Source organism: Scyliorhinus torazame, chromosome 15 (genome assembly GCF_047496885.1).
Source record: "Scyliorhinus torazame isolate Kashiwa2021f chromosome 15, sScyTor2.1, whole genome shotgun sequence".
Classification (NCBI taxonomy): domain Eukaryota; kingdom Metazoa; phylum Chordata; class Chondrichthyes; order Carcharhiniformes; family Scyliorhinidae; genus Scyliorhinus; species Scyliorhinus torazame.
Genome location: NC_092721.1, coordinates 200,217,624 through 200,239,471, shown reverse-complemented (window position 1 = coordinate 200,239,471; position 21,848 = coordinate 200,217,624). Strand labels below are relative to the sequence as shown.

At 47.3% G+C, this 21,848-nt stretch overlaps 1 protein-coding gene across 4 annotated transcripts in view; it reads right to left on the bottom strand.

The window, feature by feature from the left end:
• The window catches only part of gdpd5b (glycerophosphodiester phosphodiesterase domain containing 5b), a 317,896-nt gene extending 296,409 nt beyond the window's left edge, over positions 1–21,487 (bottom strand). For 2 of the 4 annotated variants that reach the window (XM_072477424.1, XM_072477426.1), the window contains exon 1: positions 20,918–21,487. The gene's annotated coding sequence lies outside the window, so the exon portion shown is untranslated. The remainder of the gene's footprint in view (positions 1–20,917) is intronic. The other 2 variants (XM_072477422.1, XM_072477425.1) reach the window with 1 other exon arrangement.
• Between the last annotated feature and the right edge of the window lie 361 nt (positions 21,488–21,848).

Below are 21,848 nucleotides of genomic sequence, written 5' to 3'. Positions count from 1 at the left end.
CTCCTACTTATGATCCGATGAACCTGCCCTGATAATTTCATCCTTTGAGGTCTGGTTCCACTGAGGTGAATCTCAATTGCGCTCTCTCCAAGGCTAAAATATCCTCTTTGGGTTTTAGTGTCCATAGAGGTTGCTATTTGAACATTTAATAGTGGTTCATTAAAATCCTAAGTGTTATTAAGTGGACGTCCTGTGTTGAACAGATGCACTAAAATGACATTATATTAAAACTCTCATGATTGTATTTTTTAAATTAACTGGCCTAGATTTTTAACTTGATATTTTATATTCCTGCTGCAGGCTCCTAATTAGCATTGAGCTGAATCAGTTTTCTGCCTGCGATGTCACCCAATTAACTGGGAATTGCTAAATTTAATCACCGCGGTTGTGAACAGTAATCCTCGGTGACCGTTTGCAAAGCCCTCCCCGGATGAAATGCTGAAAGTTTATCATAGGCACAGCTGAGGGGAGGGCTGGATAGGCACATGAAGCAGAAAGGAATTAAAAAGATGTGCTGATGGGGTTAGATGAAGCCGGGCGAGGGGAGTGCCGGCATGGACCAGTTGGGCTGAATTGACTGTTTCTGGGAGGCTAACCGAATATAACAAAACTCAGTTGATCTCACGCCTATTGATGCAAATTGATGTTTACATCCTCTGAGACAACCGAGGAAACACTGCTACAGTGTGCAATGCACTTTAGTACTCAACCAGGGGGAGCTGTGATAATGCACAGCTATTGATGTTCTTGATGCTAAATATAGTTCATGGACTGTTAAACCGAGCGTAAGACACTGCAATACATAGAACATAGAACAATACAGCGCAGTACAGGCCCTTCGGCCCACGATGTTGCACCGAAAAAAAAGCCATCTAACCTACACTATGCCATTATCATCCATATGTTTATCCAATAAACTTTTAAATGCCCTCAATGTTGGCGAGTTCACTACTGTAGCCGGTAGGGCATTCCACAGCCTCACTACTCTTTGCGTAAAGAACCTACCTCTGACCTCTGTCCTATATCTATTACCCCTCAGTTTAAAGTTATGTCCCCTCGTGCCAGCCATTTCCATCCGCGGGAGAAGGCTCTCACTGTCCACCCTATCCAACCCCCTGATCATTTTGTATGCCTCTATTAAGTCGCGTTGCCTGTCCACTCCAGTGGACAAAGAAAGATACCACGGCTCTATTTCAAAGACGAGCAGTGGAGATTTCCTTATGGTCCTGGTCAGTACTAATGTCCTCAACAGACATCACTAAGAGAGATAATCTAGTCACCATCGTCTTGTTCCATATTGTGGGGTCATACCGTGCATAAATTAAATTCCCAAATTAAAGTGACTATCTTCTTTCAACTGAGGTTTTCTTTGCAATGGATTAACATCCATGAGTTACTGCTAATCTTTCTACCTTGGGCTGCAGCAGCTTTGGTGAAACACAGCTTTATTGGTGAATCTTTGTGCTCCTGGAAGCAAAGACAACATTTTATTTACATTCTAGCACTTCCACCAGAGCGGCAACATGATAGTCGGTAAGTGGAGAATCTCAGTGGTGTAATGGCTTTAATTACAATGTGCTCTTCTGATAGAATGATTATAGGTAAATTATTGGAACAAATTGAGAAAGCTTTATTCCATATCTAATTATGTTATAGTTAGCCCCATGACTGCTTGTTGTTGACTTTGATTGATACTGTTGAGACTGAGCCGTAACCACTTAGCGTGGAGCTGAGGTTAAAATCAGACCACTCTTGATCTTTTCGAATGGTGGAGCAGGGCTCAAGGGGCCGAGTGGCTTACTCCTGCTCCTGTGTAAAATGTTCCATTTGGGGCGGGGGTCCCATTGTACTGCCAAATCAATCATCAAACGGTATCGTGTGATAAAAAGAGTCTGCAAACTGGTCATTTGTGCTTCTACCTTAATTTAAGTCCAGACCCAAATTGTTTATTTACCTGGAAGTTCCCTTCCAAGTCGCTCACCATCCTGACTTTTTTTTTTTTTAAATTCATTTTTTATGGGATGTGGACGTCGCTGGTTAGATCAGCATTTTTTGCCCATCCCTAGTTGCCCTTCAGAAGGTGGTAGTGAGCTGCCTTCTTGAACCACTGTAGTCCCTGAGGTGTTATGAGAGGGAGCTCCAGGATGTTGCCCCAGTGACAGTGAAGGAACGATATATTTCCAAGTCAGGATGGTGAGTGACTTGGAGGGGAACCTCCAGGTGGTGGGGTTCCCAAGTATCTGGTGCTCTTGTCCTTCTAGATGGTCGTGAGTTTGGAAGGTGCTGTCTAAGGAGCCTTGGTGAGATGCTGCAGTGCATCTTGTAGATGGTACACACGGCTGTCACTGTGCTTTGGTGGTCGAGGGAGTGACTGTTTGAGTAAGGGTGGGCTATCAAGAGGGCTGCTTTATCCTGGATGGTGTCGAGCACCTCGAGTGCTGTTGGAGCTTCCCTCATCCGGGCAAGTGGAGAGTATTCCATCACACTCCTGACTTGTGCCCTGTAGATGGTGGTCAGGACGTGAGTGACTCACCAACAAAACGCCCAGCCTCTGACCTGCTCTGGTAACCACGGTATTTATATGGCTAGTCTTGTTCAATTTCTGATCAATGGTAGCCCCCAGGATGTTAATAGTGGAAGATACAGTGATGACAATGCTATTAAACGTCCAGGGGTGGTCTTTCAATTCTCTCTTGTTTGAGATGGTCATTGCCTGGCACTTGTGTGGCACGAATGTTACTTGCCACTTCAGCCCAAGCTTTCAATTCTTGGGGAGTGTTGACTTCAGGGAAAATTAAATCTGAGTGACATCAGCTTTTGTGTTTCATGGTGAGATCTACAATTGCAAAGAAGGATCTGTGCCTCAGGGAAAATAGACGTGTGGTCTGTCTTGGTTAATGCAACAGCAAATTGCAGAGATAAACAATGAGCCCATTGGCTTTAAAGAAGACAGGCCCTACCTGCAATGTGGTTAATTTTATGTTGAAAACCGGTTTAAATTGCGATGGATTGATTGCAAGTCGCTGAGAGCAAATCGGCTTGAAGAGCCGATCATTTCTTCACAGCCTTTTCCTTCTCCCTCCAAACCTTGTGAGTTTCCACAATGCACCGATATCTCTGCTTTTCTTCAATTCTGGCCTCTTGCATCACCCTGATTTTAATCAATCCACCATTAGTGGCTGTACCTTCAGATGTCGAGGCCCCCCAAGCTGCGGAATGTCCTCCGTAAACTTTATTACCTGTCATCCTGCGAGATGCTCTGGAAACCCTTCCTCTAATTAAACAAAAAAACATGCATTTATATCGTGCTTTTCGCAGCTGCCAAACATTCCACTGTGATTTCCAGCCAATGAAAAGCGTTTGATGTGCCTTCACGGTTGCAATGTGGAAAAGGTGGAAGCCGATTGATGCATGGCAAGATCCCAGAGTGGCAAAGTGGTAATGGTCAGATGCTGACTGGGGGGTGAACATTGGGGTGCACTCCCTTGCTCATTGAAATAATGCCAGGGAGGGTGGCACGTGGCGCAGTGGTTAGCACTGCTGCCTCACAGCGCTGAAGACCCGAGTTCGAATCCCGGCCCTGGGTCACTGTCTGTGTGGAGTTTGCACATTCTCCCAGTGTCTGCTTGGGTTTCACCCCCACAACTCAAAGATGTGCAGAGTAGGTGGATTGGCCACGTTAAATTGCCCCTTTAATTGGCAAAAATAATTGGGTACTCTAAATTTATTAAAAATAAATAGTGCCATGGGATACTTTTGCCAACAAGGAAGGCGGGCAAGACCGGAATTAATGTCTCATCTGAAAAACAGCACCTCCTGCCTTGGAGGACAAAGTTCTGCCAACGGAGCTACAGCTGACACTCTCTCTCTAGTAGGCGACACTCTAGTATGCGACTAGTATGTATGTGGCTTGGAGTTGAAGTTTGTTCCTGTGATGTTGAACTACATTTGTCAGTCTCCACTCCCTCCTTCCACCCTCAACCTTCAACAATGTGCATAAAAACCCAAGGTTGCTGAATCATCTTCCCTTCTCTTTTTGAGTCTGGTGTCCTACCATATATGGGGTTTTGGTGCTTGGTCCAACTTTCTCCGCAATCTTGGGCAAGACATTCAGTACAGTGATCCTGAGAGGATCTCTGACATCAACCCATTGCCTGGAACAGGAAGGCCCCGGGACCTTGCAAGGACAAGTTGGGAATGCCTGCATTTATTACTTTGTTCTTTAAATGTTGGAATTGTTGTGTTACATAGAACATACAGTGCAGAAGGAGGCCATTCGGCCCATCGAGTCTGCATCAACCCACTTAGGACCTCACTTCCACCCTATACCGGTGACCCAATAACCCCTCCTAACGTTTTTGGTCATTAAGGGCAATTTATCATGGCCAATCCACCTAACCTGCATGTCTTTGGACTGTGGGAGGAAACCCACGCAGTCACGGGGAGAACGCGCAGACTCCGCACAGACAGTGACCCAGCGGGGAATCGAACCTGGGACCCTGGCACTGTGAAGCCACAGTGCTATCCACTTGTGCTATCACACTCCTGACTTGTGCCTTGTAGATGGTGGACAGGCTTTGGGGGGGGGGTCATGAGGGGAGTTATTCGCCGTAGGATTGGAAATATATCGGCCGTTCCTTCACAGCCACTGGGTCAAAATCCTGGAAGTCCCTCCCTAACAGCACAGTGGGTGTGCCTACACCACATGGACTGCAGTGGTTCAAGAAGTCGGCTCATCACCACCTTCTCAAGGGCAACTAGGGAAGGGCAATGACTGCTGGCCTAACCAGTGACAGCCACATGCCGTAAATACATTTAAAAAAAAAGTAATTTAGGACTTAATAGTTTCTCCCTTCTTTACTCTGCAGGTTGAAATGCTAAATCTGACCATGGCTCAGCGAAGGGATAGAAAGGTGAGCGAGTTGGCCGTTCAGTTCCCAGAATACTTATCTGTGGGCCACCTGATTTACCAGCCAACTCCAGCACTTTTGAAAGTTACCATTTAATCATCTCCGCTACTCTCTTGACTTATTCTGTCCTGTGTTGTGGACATGGTTGGGGAGGCCCTGTGGTATAGGTACACCCAGCACAGTAGCACAGTGGTTAGCACAGTTGCGTCACAGTGCCAGGGACCCGGGTTCGATCCCCGGCTTGGGTCACTGTCAGTGCGGAGGAAGAACGTACGAACTCCACCCAGACAGTCACCCAAGGCTGGAATTGAACCCTGGTCCCTGGCGCCGTGAGACAGCAGAGCTAACCACTGTGCTACGAAAGGTGCTACAGAAATGCAAATATTTCTCTGCGTTTGATTATAGGCAAATTATGCCTCCTGAATTCTAAAAAGTATAGTTCTGTCCTACCCACTTGTGTCAAATTTGTCTGTCTTGACATTCAGACTGGATGAGCAAGTCACTGGTTTGCAGCTCTACGCCGAATATTTGAACCCACAACCTGCTCAAATGAATCGCAAGAGAAATACCATCTGAGGTGCAGTTGGCAGCATAATATTATATTATTGATGTCACGCCAGACTAAACTGGCCGGTTTAATTCGACAATTTTTATGTATGTCCATAATAACAGGCTATTTAACATGCTCGCCTTCCGTGCAGTATTATATCAGCATGTCCCATAAACAATCAGTCAGCACTCTCACCTCGAGCCAGAAAACTGGAGGCTCCAGCTTCTTGCCAAACGTGCAGTAACGCTCGACATTGTTTTTATGTATATTTGTTCATGAGATGTGGGCGTCGCTGGCTAGGTCAGCATTCATTGTCCATTCCCTATCGCCCTTGAGAAGGTGGGGGTGAGCTGCCTTCTTGAACCGCTGCAGTCCATGTTGCGCAGGCACACCCACTGTGCTGTTAGGGACGGAGTTCCGGGATTTTAACCCAGCGATGGTGAAGGAAAAAACAATAAAGTTCCAAGGCAGGATGGCGAGTGGCTTGGAGCGGGAATTTGCAGGTGGTGATGTTCCCGTGTATCTTTTTTTAAAAATTTAGAGTACCCAATTCATTTTTTCCAATTAAGGGGCAATTTAGCGTGGTCAGTCCACCTACCCTGCACATCTTTGGGTTGTGGGGATAAAACCCACGCAGACACGGGGAGAATGTGCAAGCTCCACATGGACAGTGACCCAGAGCCAGGATTCGAACCCTGGTCCTCAGTGCCATGAGGCAGCAGTGCTAATCACTGCGCCACCGTGCTGCCCCGTTCCAGTGTGTCTGCTACACTTGTTCTTCTAGTCGGTAAAGGTCACAGGGTTTGGGAGGTGCTGGGAAAAGAGATTTGGTGGGTTGCTGAATTGTGCGGATGGTACTGTGCATCGTTGGTGGAGCGAGTGAATATTAAAGATGCCGGGTGGGGTAGTGATCCAGCGGGCTGCTTTACCCTGGCTGGTTTTGAACGTCTTCAGCTCTTGGACCTATGCTCACCCAGTGACTTATAGATGGCGGAATTAGGCAGTGAGTGACTCACTGCAGAATACACAGCATCTGATCTGCTCTTTTGTCATTACAATATTTATATGGCTGGCCCAGTGAGGTTTCTGGTTACTGAGGGAGTACAGCACTGTTGAGAGATGCTGGCAACATGGGACTCTACGCCCAGTCACATACCAGACTTCGACATAGATGGGCGATGCCTTCGTTATCGCTAAGAACACGTGATGGAACTCACAGCCGAACACCAGAGGGAGATGAGGAGAATTTCCTTTTTTTTTTAAAACAAGTGCTCGAATCAGAAATGGGGTGCCTGAAAAGGTGGTGAATGCTGATTCAGCAGTAATTCAACAGGGCAAACTGCATAAATAATCGAAAAGGAAAAATCTGCAGGAATGTGGTCGATTGGAAAACTCTCTCAAAGCACTAGCACAGGCAGAAGGGGCAGAACGGCCTCAATGCATGCTGCGAGCTTCTCCAACCTCCAAGTTACTCAGTGTTTCCCACTGCAATGTTGATGCATCCTGTAGAATAACGATGAAGTCCCCTTCAATGCACAAAGGTACTATTCTCAGAACACTATACATCTCAACGGTTTCATTAATTTCTTCAATAATTAATGAAGGATTCGATTACTAAATTAATTAGTTCACACTGTATGGCGCCCTGCGTAAATGAAGTACAAACAGCAACTTGAGGGGAAAAGGCTTACCAATTTAGACTTTAGAAAACAAGAGATATTTCTTGGGATAAGTGGGATTGTTGCATCCAACAAGGAAAGGAAACCGATAATGCAGAACTCAATGTGACTCTTGTGAAGCACTTTGGGACATTTTGTTATGTTAAAGGTTTTATGTAAATAAAAGCGATTGATGTTGCATTGATATAGCACCTCTCCACGAATTGGAGGAGGTCAGAATACTTTCAACTGTACCAGGGGACGAGGCAGGGGTGCCCCCTATCCCCCTTGCTATTTGCACTGGCTATGGCTCTACAGGAGTCCAGGAACTGGAGGGGGCCACCGGGTTTTGTATGCCGATGGCCTGTTACTGTATGTGGCGGACCCAGTGGGGGGGGATGCCGGAGGTGATGCGGATCCTCAGGGAGTTTGGGGACTTTTCCGGGTATAAGCTCAACGTGGGGAAGAGTGAGCTCTTCGTGGAACACCCAGGGGACCAGGGAAGGGGGATAGACGAGCTTCCATTGAAGAGGGCGGAAAGGAGTTTTCAGTACCTGGGCATCCAGGTGGTCAGGAGCTGGGGGGCCCTACACAAGCTCAACTTGACGCGACTGGTGGAGCAGATGGAGGAGGAGTTTAAAAGGTGGGATATGCTGCCACTCTCCCTGGCGGGTAGGGTGCAGTCGGTGAAAATGACGGTGTTCCCGAGGTTCCTTTTTGTACTCCAGCGACTCCCCAGCCAGATCCCGAAGGCCTTTTTTAAGCGGGTCAGCAGGAGCATCATGGAATTTGTGTGGGCTAAAAAGACCCCGAAGGTGAGAAGGGTGTTTCTGGAGCGGAGTTGGGACAGAGGAGGGTTAGCGTAACCTAATCTGTGTGGGTATTACTGGGCTGCCAATGTGGCGATGATACGCAAGTGGGTAATGGAGGGGGAGGGGGCGGCGTGGAAGAGGCTGGAGATGGCGTCCTGTGTGGGCACGAGTCTGGGAGCGCTGGTGACGGCACCGCCGCCGCTCCCGCCGACTAGGCACACCACGAGTCCGGTGGTGGCGGCGACATTGAAAATTTGGGGGCAGTGGAGACACCACAGGGGTGTCGAGAGAACCATCGGTTTGTCCCGGGGAGAATAGATGGGGGGGGGTTCCTGAGCTGGCACAGGGCAGGAATTAGAAGGATGGGGGACCTGTTTTTAGATGGGACGTTTGCGAGCCTTTGGGCACTGGAGGAAAAATTTGCGCTTCCCCCCTGGAAATGCTTTCAGGTACATGCAGGTAAGGGCGTTTGGAAGACGGCAGGTGAGGGAGTTCCCGCTGCTTCCAGCACGCAGGATCCAGGATAGGGTGCTCTCAGGGGGGTGGGTTGGAGAGGGCAGGGTCTCGGCGATCTACCCGGAGATGCAGGAGGAGGAGACGACCTCGGTGGAGGAGCTAAAGGGTAAATGGGAGGAGGAGCTTGGAGAAGAGATAGACGAGGGTACGTGGGCGGACGCCCTGGGTAGGGTTAATTCTTCCTCCTCTTGCACCAGGCTTAGCCTGATACAATTCAAAGTTCTTCACAGAGCGCATATGACAGGGACGAGGTTGAGTAGGTTTTTTGGGGTGGAAGACAGGTGTGTGAGGTGCTCGGGGAGCCCAGCAAATCACGGCCACATGTTCTGGGTGTGTCCGGCGCTGGATGGGTTCTGGAGGGGCGTTGCGAGGACGGTATCGAAGGCGGTGAACACCCGGGTTAAGCCGAGCTGGGGGCTCGCACTATTTGGGGTATCGGATGAGCCGGGAGTGCAGGAGGCGAAAGAGGCCGGTATTCTGGCCTTTGCGTCCCCGGTAGCCCGGCGGAGGATTCTGCTACAGTGGAAAGATGAGAGGCCCCCAAGCGTGGAAGCCTGGATCAGCGACATGGCAGGGTTCATTACATTGGAGAGGGTAAAATTTGCCTTGAGAGGGTCTGTGCAAGGGTTCTTCAGGCGGCGGCAACCGTTCCTAGACTCTCTAGCGGAGCGTTAGGAGGTGGACAGCAGCAGCAACCCGGGGGGGTTTGGGGGGGGTACTTTGTGTTTGCTACTGTGTTTATTATTGTTTAATGAGGGGTTTGTACATTGGGGGAATACGTGACATAGCTATAAGATGTTTATTTATGTGTTCTTTGTTTTTCTTTTTTCTGTAAGGGGGTTTGTTGAAAATATGTAAAAATTTGAATAAAAATATTTTAAAAAAAGATATAGCACCTCTAAACTACTTCAGGACATCGCAAACTCTTTATTGCTAATCTAGTAATTTTGAAGTACAGGCGCTGTTGTAATGCAGGAAATGGAGCATACAATGAGAGCACAGCAAGCTCCCACAAACAGTATTAATGTGTGTCATGTAAGAGTACCTTTAAGAAATGGGTGTTTATAAATGGGTGTGTATACAAGTATCTGTAGTGAGAGTACCTTTAAGAAATGGGTGTTTATTACTGCAGTGGTGTCAGAGAGTGGGTGGAGCTGGGCTGTCTGTCAGCTTTTTACTTTCGTTTTAGGCTGTTTGCTGCAAGGTGTGTTTTAGTTTCGTTTTCAGAGCTGGATAGCTGCAGTCACAGCCAGAGGGTGTATTAGAGTCTCTCTCTGTAATCTAAAGACTGCAAATCGATCCTGGTGACTTAAAACTGGTAACAGTAGTGGCTTTAACCTGATGTGTTTCTGGTAAAAGGTGTTTTAAGTCTTATGGATGTGAAAAGGAAAGCTTAAAGGATTACTTAGTGTTGTATTCTTTGGGGGTTGTATCTGAATTAATGGTTGCTACGGTGTTCACTGTATGTTTTAAAAAGGTTAGCTTGAGTTCATAGAATAAACATTGCTTTTGCTTTAAAAAATACTTTTCCCTTTCTGCTGTACCACACCTGTAGAGTGGGCCGTGTGCTCCCCATACCACAATCTATTAAAAGTTGTGGGTCAGGTGAACTCCAAGATACACTTTGGGGTTCTCTAAACCCTGGCCCATAACATGTGCTTCAAGGATACTGCTTGAAGGATAAATATTGACCAGAACACGAGGGAGAACTCCCCTGAAACTGTGCCGTGAGATCTTTTACACTCACCTGAGAGAGAGAGAGAGAGAGAGAGAGAGAGAGCACCACTGGATAATATCGCATTCACTGGCTCCCAGGCCGGTTTCCTCTTTAGCCAGTGTGCACAAGTTGGTAAATAAACAAACATAACATTCCCTAATGTTGATGCAGTTGCTAAAGCTTTCATGAGCCATACACAAGCGAAGGCCGAAGGCTCATTTCAGGAGATGTGTTGATTTAGCTGCTCGTAACTGAGGGCAAGGGGGTGGAGGGGCTGCAAGAAGCAATCATTCCCGAGACCAAGGGCAGGAGAGAGAAAACAAAATCACTCCAGGCGTTCATGCCCCTGATGCTACGTCACAACCTGCTCCGTAACATCAGGCTGGGTGTGAGGCCTTACAAAGTTGAACGCCATACTGACACCATCTTGTCCCACGAGGAATGGATATTTGGCGCTGGTTAGCAATTGGTCACTGCGCCCATTCCCTCCCAGGGTGGAAACAGTGCACCTTTGCCCTGTATGACCTTAAAGTTCTGCGGCAATGGCCCAGAGACACTAAGTCCCCTGGTAGTCACCAGAGCGGATCAGCTATATCAGCCTCCCCGAACAGGCGCCGGAATGTGGCGACTAGGGACTTTTCACAGTAACTTCATTTGAAGCCTACTTGTGACAATAAGTGATTTTCATTTCATTTTTCATTTCATTGTGGCTCAGAGCCTGAGAATTCTGGAGTGAGTGACTCACCGCCTAACTCACCTCCCACTCCCCCACCCACCCCCAAACCTGTCCACTATCTACAAGGAACAAGTCAGGAGTGGAATACTCCCCACTTGCCTGGACGAGTGCAGCCCCAAAACACTCAAAAAGCTTGACACCATCCAGGACAAAGCAACCCCGCTTGATTGGTACCCCACTGCCGATCTTAAACATTCACTCCCTCCACCACCGAGACTTTGTGCACCATCTACAAGACACACTTTAGCAACTCGCCAAGACTCCTTAGGCAACACCTTCCAAATCCGCGATCACTACCATCTTGAAGGGCAAGGGCAGTAGACACATGGGAACACCACCACCTGCAAGTTCTCCCCTAAGCCACTCGCCATCCTGACTTGGAAATATATTGCCGTTCCTTCACTGTAGCTGGGTCAGAATCCTGAAACACTCCGCGGTGGGTGTACCTACACAACATGCATTTCTGCGGCTCATGAGCTCACCACCACCTTCTCACAGGAAATTAGGGGTGGGCAATGAATTCTGGTCTAGCTAGCGATGCCCACATCACTTCAAATAATTTTTTTTTTTTTTTTTTTTAAATCCTTCCTAAAGTCCTGTGCCCAGAGCTGGACATAACACTCAGTTGTGACTGAACCAGTGTCTTATACAAGTTGAACATAACCTCCTTGCTCTTGTACTCTATTTCCCGGTCAGTAAAACCCAGGATATATTCTTTATTGACCACACTCTCAACTTGTCCTACCACCTTCAATTACCTCCATATACACCCAGGTCTTTCTGCTCCGTCCACCGCTTTCGAATTGTACCCTTATGTCTGCCCACCAAAATGAATCACTTCATATTTCCCCGCGTTAATCTTCATCTGCCCACCCTTTCCACCAACAGGGGTCTCTGCCCTTTGGAAGCCCTCCACTGTTTGCTCACAGTTTACAATGTTTCCGAGTTTTGTGTCACCTTCAAATTTTGAAATTGTTCCCTGTACATCAAGGTCTAAGTCATTAATATATAGGAGGAAGGGCAACATTGACCCCCAGGGAACCTTCCACCAGCCCAAAAAACATCTCAGTTTCTTGTCAGTCAGCCAATTCCATCGCCAAGTTGCTACTGTCACCTTTATTCTAGAAGCTCTAAACTTGTCTCACAAGTCTGCTGGGCGGCATCATCTCAAATACCGTTTGGAAGTCCGTGTAACCACATCAGCGGCACTTCCCCCAGCAACCCACTCTGTTACCTTGTCAAAAAACTGCAGCAAGGTAGTTAAACACGATTGTGTGTCTAATTGACACTTGCCTTCCTTATTAACCCACACTTGTCCATGTGACTACTAATTTTGTCCCCGAGTATTATTTAAAGAATTATTCCCCCCACCGAGGTTAAGCTGGGTTTACCCTTACATACCTGTTTGAACAAGGCTGTGACATGTGCAATTCTCCACTTCTCCAGCACCACCCCGAAGTCTCAGGGAGATTGGAAAGTCAATATCTCCTCAATTTCTATATTCACTTCCCTCAATATCATTTGATGCATTTCCACTCAGTCCCAGTGTCTTGATAACTTTACAACCAGCTTATCCAAAACCACCTCCTTATCAATTTTACGCCCATCTCGTAGTAATTCCGTTCTCTTTCACTGTAACCCGGACAGCAGTGTCTTCCTTGGTAAAGACAGATGCAAAGTATTCATTTAACACTACAGGAGATGATTAGGGACCAGAAAGTGGATTTTTACATGGAAGCAGGGGCATTACTGAAGTGTTCAATGAATACGTTGAACCACCTTTACCAAATATATGCCTACAGAAGATTTTGGGATTCCCTTTTACGTTAGCTGACAGTCTCTTTTCATACTCCCGCTTTACTCGTCGAATTTGTTTCCCTATTTACTTCCGGACCTTCCATATCCAGCCTGGTTCTCCATTGTATTTTCCACCCGAAATCTGTCACAAGCACATTTTTTTCTTTCTCTGTCTCTTTCGTCATCCAGGGAATCTGGATTTGTTTGGCCCTACCTTTCCCTTTCGAGGGAATATCCTTGAAGTGTCTGAACTCGCTCTTCTTTGAAGGTAGCCCACTGTTCAGCTATCGTTTTACCTGCCAACCTTTGACTCCCGTTCAGTTGCTCCAGGTGTCTTCTTGCCCGATTGAAGTCGGCTTTTCTCCAGTCAATTATTCTTGCTCTGGTCTGTTCCTTGTCCCATTTCCAGAGTCAGCCGAAACCTCATGATACAATGATCGCTATTCCCTAAATGTTCTCCCACTGACACTTGGTTCACTTCATTCCATGATCCACTTCTAGCTGTGCCTCCTCTCTCATTGGACAGGAAACATACTGCAGAAATGAATGTTCCTGAACACATCTAGGAATTCACTCCTCTCTATCCTTCACACAACATCCAGGTCTATAATCGATAATTAAAGTCCTCCATTATAACTACTTTAGACTTCATGCATATCTCTAATTTCCTTGCAATTTTGTTCATCTACATCTTTCCCACTAGCTGATGGCCTATAGACTACAGCGAGCCATATAATGGAGTCTTTTTTTGTTCCTTAGTTCTGGCCAAATAGATTCTGCCCTTGACTCCTCCCAGCACTGCAATGCCGTTCTTCCTCCTTTTTCTTCCTTTCCAAATAAGGAGAAACTCGTCATCGGAAGTTTTGCCAATAACTAGGAGGTCAGTGATATAAAATAATTGGTAAAAATAAAGGGAGGGAAAACAGGGAGAATTTTCTTTCCACGCATTCCTGCCCTCAATAGCTTGTCTGAGTTGGTGGTGAAATCAGATTCTATATATATAGGAGCTTGGTCATGCAGTTAAATTGACTATTTTGAAGAGTTTGAAAGGCAGGTTAGGATGCGGAGCTAAATTGGACAACTCTTTCAAGGTGCCAACACAGGCCCAGTAAGCCAAATGACCGCTTGGTGTGTTGCAAGGTTTAATTATTTTAAGTAACTACAATGACCTTGCACATGAAAACGCATTCAGTCAGTACAGGAGCAAACACTCTGTGAATCCCCCGGAATAACTAACACAAGTAGTACCTGCGAGGCTGAGTGTGACACACTTATTTGTCTTTCACGACTATCTATGGTTTCCCATCCTGAATGAAGTTCTTCCGAAAGGATTCATCGCCATGAAGCACCCATGAAGCCCGTGCAGGTAAGCAGCCTCCTCTCACCATTGTCAATGTTTTAATGACCACCAATAAATGGATACCAGGGGATCAAAGAAATGTTTCTTTCAATGCACAGTAAGAAGTTTTACAACACCAGGTTAAAGTCCAACAGGTTTGGTTCAAACACTAGCTTTCGGAGCGCTGCTCCTTCCTCAGGTGAATGAAGAGGTATGTTCCAGAAACATATATATAGACAGATTCAAAGATGCCAGACAATGCTTGGAATGCGAGCATTTGCAGATGATTAAATCTTTACAGATCCAGAGATGGCGTCCTGAAGGCCGCCTTGGAGAACGCTTACCCGGAGATCAGAGGCTGAATGCAGTTATTCGCTCTGGTTTTACTCGAAACAATGCCTGGAGATTAAATCCAGGAGGCACCAGGACAATTGGAGGTTGGCAACAGTCCTGGAGGCTGAAACCTGAACTACTGCCGTAAATATAAGATAATCATCAATAATCCAAATAAGGAAATGAGCAACTCTTTGCCCAGAGAGTGGTGGGAATGTGGAACTCGCAATCAAAGGGAGTAGGTGAGGGGAATGAGGTGAGGGCAGCACGGTGTCACAATGGCGAGCACTGCTGCCTCACAGTGCCAGGGACCCGGGTGACTGCCTGAATGGAGTTTGCACGGGTTTCCTCCGGGTGCTCCGGTTTCCTCCCACAGTCCAAAGATGTGCAGGTTAGGTAAGGTTACGGGGATTGGGCCTAGGTAGGGTGCTCTTTCAGAGGGTCGGTGCAGACTCGATGGGCTGAATGGCCTCCTTCTGCACTTTAGGGATCTAGAATTAGATCCAATTAAAGGGCAACTAGATAAACCCTTGAGGGAGAAAGCAATAGAAGGTTTGGCTGCTAATGTTAGATGAAGAGGTTTGTGTGGAGAATTAACACCAACATGGACCAGTTGGGCCGAATGACCTGTATTGGTTAATGTGTTTTGGATGTGTCTTTGGGCAACGATTAAATAAAAAGGCCCGCAAGCCAAAATAATTTGCACAAGTCAGACAAAGTCGGAGAAGAAAGTGAAGCCTCATCACCTTCAGCACACATGATACAAGGGGTCAGTCACAACTCTCATCTCGGAGTCAAGTCCCACACCAGGATTGGAGCACAAAGTCAAAGCTGACAGCCTAGCGCAGCACTGGAGGGGAGCTGCACTGTCGGAGGTGCCGTCTCTCAGGTGAGACAGTCACCCCAGGCGAGACAGTCACCCCAGGCCCTGTCGGTCTTCTCAGGTGTGAAGGGCAGCACAAGCAGAGTGGTTAGCACTATGGCTTCACAGCGCCAGGGTCCCAGGTTCGATTCCTGGCTTGTAAAAGAAATTAACTCGCTATTATCACATGACTGTTGGATCTTGCTGTAATGGCCACATTATGTACGTTATAACCACGACTACACGTCAAAGTAGCTTCATCTGATGGACGAGTGCTTTAGGATGCTCTGTGGTCATGAAGGCTGCTACATTAATGGAAGTTCTCTCTTTATCCGCATTCTCAAAAGAACTCAATAGCGGCACACTGAATTGAGATTAACTTGCGTTTGTATATTGTCTTTAATGAGACAGAACATCCCACCGGTTTCACAGAATTGATTACCAAACACACTTTAAGCCACGTAAAATAACATTAGGGCAACTGACCAAAAGCTTGGAACAACTTCAAGGTGGTGAAGGGTTACAGAGGGACTTCCAAGTAATCCCAGCAAGCGTTTCGGAAAGCTAAGAGAATATTATCGTTTATTGTGAGGGGAGTTGAATACAAATGTTAGGAAGATTGTTCTTCAGCTGTAAGTAACGTCACCATAGCCCCAGATGACTACAGGCTGCTTTCCCCTTTGAGGGTCACCACCCCTCAGGTGAGGGGCAAGGTTGAGAAGGCTGGGCCTTCATGAATAACCTCAGCTGGTACAGGAATTGAACCCACGCTTTTAGCCTCGCATCATAAGCCAGCTGCCTAGCCAAGTGAGCCCAGATGTACAGGATACAGGTGAGACCACAAGATGTGTTGGAAGCAGTTCAGAGAAGGTTTACCTGGAAGGACTGATACCTGCAAAGGATGGTTTGTCTTATGGGGAAAGGTCAGAGAGGCTAAACTTGTATCCAGCAGAGTTTAGAAGATAACAAGGAGTAGGTTGATTGAACCATACATGATCCTGAGGGGTAGCGACAGGGTGGATGTGCAAAGGATGTTTCATAGAATCAACAGTGCAGAAGGAGGCCATTCGGCCCATTGGGTCTGCAGCGGCCCTTGGAAAAAGCACCCTACCGAAGCCCATACCTCCACCCTATCCCCACACCTCCACTCCGTAACCCACCTAACTTTTTTTGGACACTGGCCAATCCACCTAACCTGCACATCTTTGGGACTGTGGGAGGAAACCGGAGCACCCGGAGGAAACCCACGCAGACACGGGGAGAACGTGCAGACTCCGCACAGACAGTGACCCAAGCCGGGAATCGAACCTGGGACCTTGGAGCTGTGAAGCAACTGTGCTAACCAATGTGCTATCGTGCTGCCATTTCCTCTTGTGGGAGGCTGTAGAACTAGGGGGTCAATGTTTAAAATTGAGGGGTCACCCATTTAAGACAGAGATGGGAGACATTATTTTCTTCAAAGATGGTATCAAGTCTCTGGAACTCTGCTTCCACTGCCTTTTAAGGAAGAGAGTCTTTGAATATTTTCAAGGCAAAGCTAGATAGATTGAAGGGGGCGAAGGATTACCCGGGGTAGGTGAGAGGTTACAAGCAGATCAGCCATGATCTTATTGAATGGCAGGGAGAGGCCTACTCCCGTTGCCAATTTCTTTGTTCCAGGTCATACAGCCCAGGCAATTGAAGGCATGACCACCGATATGCTTGGGTAGCACAAGTGGATAGCACTGGGGCTTCACATTGCCAGGGTCCCAGGTTCGATTCCCCACTGGGTCACTGTCTGTGCGGAGTCTGCACGTTCTCCCCGTGACTGCATGGGTTTCCTCCCACAGTCCAAAGATGTGCAGGTTAGGTGGATTGGCCATGATAAATTGCCCTTAATGACCAAAAAAGTTAGGAGGGGTTATTGGGTCACCGGGATAGGGTGGAAGTGAGGGCTTAAGTGGGTCGGTGCAGACTCGATGGGCCGAATGGTCTTCTGCACTGTATGTTCTATGTAACACAACAATTCCAACATTTAAAGAACAAAGTAATAAATGCAGGCATTCCCAACTTGTCCTTGCAAGGCCCCGGGGCCTTCCTGTTCCAGGCAATGGGTTGATGTCAGAGATCCTCTCAGGATCACTGTACTGAATGTCTTGCCCAAGATTGCGGAGAAAGTTGGACCAAGCACCAAAACCCCATATATGGTAGGACACCAGACTCAAAAAGAGAAGGGAAGATGACTCAGCAACCTTGGGTTTTTATGCACATTGTTGGAGGTTGAAGGAGGGAGTGGAGACTGACAAATGTAGTTCAACATCACAGAAACAAACTTAAACTCCAAGCCACATACATTCTAGTCGCATACTAGAGTGTCGCCTACTAGAGAGAGAGTGTCAGCTGTAGCTCCGTTGGCAGAACTTTGTCCTCCAAGGCAGGAGGTGCTGTTTTTCAGATGAGACATTAATTCCGGTCTTGCCCGCCTTCCTTGTTGGCAAAAGGATCCCATGGCACTATTTATTTTTAATAAATTTAGAGTACCCAATTATTTTTTCAAATGAAGGGGCAATTTAACGTGGCCAATCCACCTACTCTGCACATCTTTGGGTTGTGGGGCCGAAACCCACGCAGACACGGGGAGAATGTGCAAACTCCACACAGACAGTGACCCGGGGCCGGGATTCGAACCCGGGTCTTCAGCGCTGTGAGGCAGCAGTGCTAACCACCGCCACGTGCCACCCTCCCTGGCATTATTTCAATGAGCAAGGGAGTGCACCCCAATGTTCACCCCCCAGTCAGCATCTGACCATTACCACTTTGCCACTCTGGGATCTTGCCATGCATCAATCGGCTTCCACCTTTTCCACATTGCAACCGTGAAGGCACATCAAACGCTTTTCATTGGCTGGAAATCACAGTGGAATGTTTGGCAGCTGCGAAAAGCACGATATAAATGCATGTTTTTTTGTTTAATTAGAGGAAGGGTTTCCAGAGCATCTCGCAGGATGACAGGTAATAAAGTTTACGGAGGACATTCCGCAGCTTGGGGGGCCTCGACATCTGAAGGTACAGCCACTAATGGTGGATTGATTAAAATCAGGGTGATGCAAGAGGCCAGAATTGAAGAAAAGCAGAGATATCGGTGCATTGTGGAAACTCACAAGGTTTGGAGGGAGAAGGGAAAGGCTGTGCAGAAATGATCGGCTCTTCAAGCCGATTTGCTCTCAGCGACTTGCATTCAATCCATCGCAATTTAAACCGGTTTTCAACATAAAATTAACCACATTGCAGGTAGGGCTTGTCTTCTTTAAAGCCAATGGGCTCATTGTTTATCTCTGCAATTTGCTGTTGCATTAACCAAGACAGACCACACGTCTATTTTCCCTGAGGCACAGATCCTTCTTTGCAATTGTAGATCTCACCATGAAACACAAAAGCTGATGTCACTCAGATTTAATTTTCCCTGAAGTCAACACTCCCCAAGAATTGAAAGCTTGGGCTGAAGTGGCAAGTAACATTCGTGCCACACAAGTGCCAGGCAATGACCATCTCAAACAAGAGAGAATTGAAACACCACCCCTGGACGTTTAATAGCATTGCCATCACTGTATCTTCCACTATCAACATCCTGGGGGCTACCATTGATCAGAAATTGAACAAGACTAGCCATATAAATACCGTGGTTACCAGAGCAGGTCAGAGGCTGGGCGTTTTGTTGGTGAGTCACTCACGTCCTGACCACCATCTACAGGGCACAAGTCAGGAGTGTGATGGAATACTCTCCACTTGCCCGGATGAGGGAAGCTCCAACAGCACTCGAGGTGCTGGACACCATCCAGGATAAAGCAGCCCTCTTGATAGCCCACCCTTACTCAAACAGTCACTCCTTCGACCACCAACGCACAGTGACAGCCGTGTGTACCATCTACAAGATGCACTGCAGCATCTCACCAAGGCTCCATAGACAGCACCTTCCAAACTCACGACCGCGACCATCTAGAAGGACAAGGGCAGCAGATACCTGGGAACCCCACCTACTAAAAGTTTCCCTCCAAGTCACTGACCACCCTGACTTGGATATATATCACCGTTCCTTCACTGTTGCTGGATCAAAATCGTGGAACTCCCTTCCTAACAGCACTGTAGGTGCACCTACACCACATGGACTGCAGCGGTTCAAGCCGGTGGCTCAACACCACCTTCTCAAGGGGCAATTAGGGATGGGCAATGGCTGCTGGCCTAGCCAGTGACCCCCGCATCCCATAAATACATTTTTTAAAAACAGGAATTGCTTCAGGATGTGTGACTTTTTTAAAAGAATTTTGTTCATGGGATGTAGTCTTCGCTGGCAAAGCTGTCATTTGTTGCCCCACCCTTAATTGCCTTCAACGGTAATTAGGAGCCAACCACATTGCTGTGTGACTGGAGTCAGGGTAAGGATGGCAGATAAGACGGATTTTATGACAATTGATGGCTGAGCTTTTTCTATTCCAGATTTTTATTCATTGAATGTAAATCCCACCAACTGCCATGGTGGGATTTGTACCCTGGAGGAGTGGGGAGCAGCAGCGACCTAGGAAACCGGTCTTCACCCACACCCATGGAGCAAATGAAGGAGGTGAAACAGAGTGGACAGAAAATGATGCGGGGATGAGAAGGAGATGACAAAAGTGGGACAATGGGGGCAAAAGGAGTGGCGCACCAGAAAATACAATGGGGGAGGGTGGGTAGATGATGACAGGAAGGGGTAACCATGGGCAAAGTAGTGGGGCAGGATAACAAATTAATGGGGGGGGGGGGGAATGATCAGCAAATGTTACTGGCCCCAGGCAGCACGGTGGCACAGTGGTTAGCACTGCTGCCAATGACGCCGAGGTCGGGTTCGATCCCGGCCTCGGGTCACTGTCCGTGTGGAGTTTGCGCACTCTCCCCGTGTCTGTGTGGGTTTCACCCCCACAACCCAAAGATGTACAGGTTAGGTGGATTGGCCGCATTAAATTGCCCCTCAATTTGGAAAAATAAAATAATTGGGTACTCTAATTTTTTATTTATTTTTTAAACGTCACTGGCTCAGAACAGGCAACATTGATTGCAATGATAAACCAGCGAGGGACCCACACTCGACAGCCAAACTGTCCTTTATGGCAGGGGGTGTTTTTTTACCCATTCCAGCCTTGCCAATCCCTGCCTGGACATCTTCGCAAGGTACGTTTCCTCCGCCTCCTCTTCCCCAGCACTAGTCCCAGTTCATTCCCTCTCTCGCGCACACACACACACACAGCACTGCACACAATACTACTCCAGGAGGTGACTGTGCAATCAACAGGAAACTAGGTCAACTCAAGGATCCCTCTAAATCCACAACCGCTTACTATCTAGGAAATAAAGACATCGCATAAAAATAAATGACATAAAACTATATATAGGCATTATAGCTCAAAGGCCAATAAGTACACTGTATGTAACACATGTTGAGGGATTGACAAAACAAACCCGACAAAGGCTTTCCCCCCACAATCAGCTAAAAGAATCCAGTATAGAAATCGAAATGATTCTCAAATTATTGCATTAATTACAAAACCGAAAAATATAAACAGACACACACAGCATGTGGGGCACATCCAACAAAAGTGATCTTTAACCAGTCCCCATGTCACCAGCAGAAATACAACACACACACAATCGTCAGGGAGAAATAATAAACTTACCTCGGATTTATTCTTAACCACTGGGGGGGGGTTTCTGTCACAAATCCGAACGCCGAGCTCTTTTTGGGAAAACTCTCTTGGGGCGGTGGGGAGACCTTTTCTGACTTATTTCTCAAATGATTGGAAGGGAGGGAGAGCTGGGAGGGTGGGGGAGAAGCTCAGAGGTTGTGGCCAGTCCTGTCTCTCACATCTGCTGGGCAAGGTTGCAAATCGCCGCAAAGCTCCTTTATCAATAAGGTTACAAGAGTAGCTCACAGTGTGTGTGTGTTGCAGCTTCTAGGGCGATCGCAACTGGCCTCACAGCGATTAAGAGAAGCTTAAAACAAACTAACACACGGGAGCTTCCGTGCTTTCTATATTTAAAAAAAAAGGAATAAACCAATTCGGACTTGGTTCAGTTGTAAATCCCCAGGTTATTGCGATGTCAATTTCACTCTCGCTCTCTGTCAATTTCACTCTGGTGCTGGCTGTGTTTAACTGGTTGTAATTGTAAACCGATGTCTCGAGGTTGCCAGCTCTCTCTGTTTTACACTTCCTCCTTCCCTCTCCCTCTCTCTCTCTCTCTCCAAAGCAATTTACAAAGCGAGGATCCAGGAAGGGAGGGAGAAAGAGGTGGGATCGATTAATTCCCCGCCCCTCACACACGCCCCTGAAACCTTTCCCACATCTTTAAAGGGGAAAACACACCCCGTGCAGACACAGCACACGCTCCCAATGACATGTGGGCAACGCAATGAACCATATTCTTGGCATGAATCAGAAAGTGCTGGGTAACCTCAGCAGGTCGGGCAGCATCTGTGGAGAGAGGAACAGAGTTAGCGATTTACCGACCAACCCTCCCCGGCGTGTTCTTCGGCAGCAGAGGTGGCTGGTCTCGCCCCTGCCGACGGGATTTCCTGTTGACTGCGCCCGTGGTCACCAGGGAAATCCA